Below are 4,189 nucleotides of genomic sequence, written 5' to 3' on the forward strand. Positions count from 1 at the left end.
CCAAACCCCCCACCTCCCCCCCGCTCCGTAACGGGAGTTTCTCGAGGAAAACTCGAGCCCGATCAAAACGTCTCCCGTCGACAATGGGGCATCGACGTCCGCCGTGAGGGGGAGCAGCACATGGTTACGGGCGCTGAAGTCCAATGCTCGTTCGTCCCGCAGGGCATCGTGGGAAAAGCCTCGTGAGCTCGCGTTCCTCTCGGCCGCCTCGTGCGGCCATCTGCTTCAGGGACGACTGAGCGCGCAAGTCGTTTTGTTTTGGGTTTCGTGTCGATGCCTTGTGGCGTAAATGCGTAATTCGTCTTCGTTGATTACCCACGAATTTGAAGCCCCCACTATGTTTACAACTCGGCCCGCCACGGCGCGATCGCCCTCCGCCCGCCGCACCGCATCCGGCGCAGCGACGCAGTGCGATGTGGTCGTCTCGTGCGTGATGAGTCTACGCTACAAAAAATTAATTATTGCACGATCGCGAAGCGCGCGTCGTTTCCCCGCGATTTAGCGAGAATACGTTCACTCTTCTTGGTTCTTTCGGTAAAGTCACGTAGAGGGGAAATAATAAAATAATAAAAATAAAACATAATAACTTCCCTTCTACCTGACTTTACCGAAAGAACCAAGAAGATGAATCCCTGCAGTCACGAAAGCTTTAAATCGAAATTTAATACGTTCACTCTTTGTTGAAAGGTTGTCTGCTGGTGATGCATTCGGTATCGTGAAGCCAACAAGATACGGTACAAACAGGAAACGTTCAAGAAAAACACGCTAATAATGGACTATTAACTCGAATATCGAACCCGAATGAATAGTGCCAATTCACGGACTTGGCCGGTGGGGGGTGACGTGGCGGGAACGCCGCCGTGTGGCATGCACCCAAGTAAACTTACACACATCACATGGCTTGCGTGACTGCCTTGCACTAAAGTTTATCTTTGTAACACAACAAAAAAACTCTGAACTCATCATCCGCTCTTCTTTTGAGCACGAACCGATGCTGTGCCAAAGCCGTTTCCAAAAGCACTTGAGTGCACTGTGCGAAATTACGAAGTTTGTGTCTCACATAAAAAAATAAACTTTAAACGGTTTTGTTCTAGCACTTCGTGCAACCTTGGACCTCTGTAAAAGCAAAGATAAAACTAAAACTGCCGCTGGTGGTTGACAGATGTCTATTCGCAGTGGTTGCCGAGGTGAAGTGCGTCTCGAGGTGTTGCGTTTCGTGCCAGGGTGGATTTGCCACGGCCGGGTTCGGTGTGCGTGAACGTCGCATGGCTCCCAGGGGAAATGGACTGATCGTTTGTAGAGTACAGCAAGCGTCTCCGTTTGCTTTTGTTCGTCACCTCAAATTCATTCAACCTTTTGTCGTAGGTGCAACACGCTTATTATCGTCGACCGACGCAAAACCTGCACCGGAATAAAATCAACACGAATTTGATTGACTGCTGCAGTCCAGTGTTGCCACACCATCCCGTAACGAGCAGGGGAGATGTCGAGACACAAAACTAAGAAGCAATAAACCCCGGCGTCCGTTGGCAGCAGCGGTCTCGCCTCGCCCTCCCTCCGGCTCGACTCCTCCGTGCCTCGAGTCCTGCCGGCCGCCCTGTGGACGCCTTCATCCCACCGCCCCCGTCAGTCGGGCCGTCTCAATCCCCGCAGCGGAGGGAGCTGGAGCGAGCGCTGCTCTCCGCTCGGTGCGTTTTGGGAGCCTTCGAGCGCCGCTCCCGAGCGGTAGCCCGCGTTCACATCACGGCGGGTCGAACTAGAAACGTTCTGGCACGGAGAGAGAGATGAGAAGAGAGCGCGCTTGATAAAAACGAAGGCGTGTAACGTTACTTAGCCGTTTATCATTCCATATTTTTATTACAAATGGTTACTTGGCCGCTCTAAAAATCGCTGCGATCGTTCATCAAAATGCGCCGGGCCGCGTGGGAATTCGCTGTCCCCCCCCCCCACACATTGTTCTTGTGACGGCGCTGACGACGGCCGAGTGGCTTGACTGTTGATCGACGGTGCGCGACACGCGCGTCTCCGCTGCTGCTGGATGGTGATGCCTATTCCCCGCCTCCGTACGCCGCGTGTGTTGTGGGGGCTGGTCACGGTGCGGGTGGTGGAGACGCCGGGAGCATAGAGCAGTACAACCGTGGATTGTTTTCGCTGCCCTGCCCCTGTGATGCGCACAACAGCAGCCTAGCAGCAGCTGCAGCAGCAGCAACCCACAGCAACCCGTTATGCATGGTGGTTGCTCATCCAACCACTATCCAGGCTCTAGCCTGCTTAGCTTTACAAGGTCCCACACGAGGTTGGGCAGCTGTACGACTGTTAAAGTATTCGAACTAAATGCCGTCCTGTGTTTCGTATTTATGCAAGGTTTCCAAAACATGTATTACCCAAGATTCAACCTGGATTTGAGACGTATATTACTAGGCAAGTGTTGCCAATAGACTTATATCTGAAAGAAAAAACAACGACTTTGTAAATTGAGAAATATTTATATGCCGTGTTGCGTTGATCATAGCAGATGGTGCCGGTTTAAAGGGCTGCCATCTTTTAAGACAAAAATAAACAACTTCTGAACCGGGCCGTTTTTGACATTTTTGAGCGAATGCGGTGGACTGATAAACCCGTGCCGCTCTGTGAAAGACGCAGTCGTGCATGGCATGGGTCTCCTGTTGTACATCTGGTTGGCCGTGTATGTGTGTGTGCGGGTTATTTGTTTTGTGTTTTACTCATTGGATGCCTTTACGTTTGCCTTTACGCCTAATACTGTATAGGCTACCCTCGCTTTACGCAGTAGTAGTAGTGGATATAGTAGTAGCAATATATATTGTAGTCGTAGATGATGTAGTAGGTGTAGTAGGAAATGTTGCAGTAGATAAAGTAATAAATGTAGTTGTAAATGTAGTCTGTATAGTAGAAGATGTAGTAGATGCGTTCCCAATAAGTATAACCCGTAAAAACAAAGTTTTCACTATAAATCCTTTATATGCGTGGCAGCGAACTTAATATAAAGGATTTACAAATATATTCGCCTGTGGAGGACGCGGGGATCGATCCCGCGACCTTTGGCATGGGAAGCGAGGGCGCTACCAACTGCGCTACTCTTACACTGTGACGTTCAGCCAAAGCCATGAATGAGTTCTATTTGAATATATGTAAAATAAAATTTTTTTGCCTAAAAAGTGTAAAACTTTGGGAATTTCTTTTCACGAACATTAATTGTCTCGCACAACGAGTCTGTGTGGAAAATGTCAGCTCGATTGGATCACGGGAAGTGGGTTAAAAAACGACCGAAAGATTTGCACGGTCGTAAGCAAGCAAGCACGCAAGCAAGCAAGCACCGCAAGCAAGCAAGCGAACTTAATATAAAGGATTTAAAAAGGGCACAAAGCGAAACCGCACACGGAGACAGCTGCCTGCCGAGTCGTGCATACGGTACACACAGTACACACAGTACACACGGTACACACGGTATACGCAGTACACATACGGTACACACACGGTACACACAGAGTACACACACGGTACACACACAGTACACACGGTATGCGCAGTACACATACGGTACACACACAGTATACACAGTACACACACGGTATACACAGAGTACACACACGGTACACACGGTATGCACAGTACACGGGACACAGTACACACGGTATACACACAGTACGCACATGCTACACACAATGTCCCAAGTCCGGCCGCATGCGAGTGAATTCAAACCGCCCTGTTGGGGTAGGAATCTGTTCGCCGCATCCGCGTCGCGAAATCGCGGACGCAGAGCCGCGCGGGAGCCGCGGGGGAGACGTGTCCAGGACGCTGCACAGGACGACGGACACAATGGCATGCCGCAGTACGGACGTCGAATTACAACTGGGGCGGGGGGGGGGATGTGTTCAGAGCGTTTCAAGGATTCCTGTGGGAGGACAATGACTGAAAGGGGCAATGGAGGGAGTCGACCACGGGGCTGCTCTACAAGCATCACGCGTCTGAGAGAAAGTGGAGAGTGGACAGACAGACAGGCGGGCGAGGAGAGACAACCGTGACGACTTTTCCTGAGCGGAGATCGAGCGAAGGGAAGAGGAGCAGAGGAGGAGGTCGCAGAGAGAGTCGGCAGGCGAGACGGAGACCGCGAAGACGAAAGTGTCGCGGGGGGGGGGGGGTGCAGGCAGAGGGACACTGAACTGGCAGG

General features: G+C 51.3%; 1 protein-coding gene across 1 annotated transcript in view; it reads left to right on the top strand.

The window, feature by feature from the left end:
* The window catches only part of CCDC134 (coiled-coil domain containing 134), a 10,007-nt gene extending 7,442 nt beyond the window's left edge, over nt 1-2,565 (top strand). Inside the window, exon 7 of the mRNA XM_078867257.1 lies at nt 1-2,565. This exon is cut by the window's left edge and continues 318 nt beyond it. The gene's annotated coding sequence lies outside the window, so the exon portion shown is untranslated.
* The last annotated feature ends 1,624 nt before the right edge of the window (nt 2,566-4,189 follow it).

Source organism: Lampetra fluviatilis, chromosome 23 (genome assembly GCF_964198595.1).
Source record: "Lampetra fluviatilis chromosome 23, kcLamFluv1.1, whole genome shotgun sequence".
NCBI classification, from domain to species: domain Eukaryota; kingdom Metazoa; phylum Chordata; class Hyperoartia; order Petromyzontiformes; family Petromyzontidae; genus Lampetra; species Lampetra fluviatilis.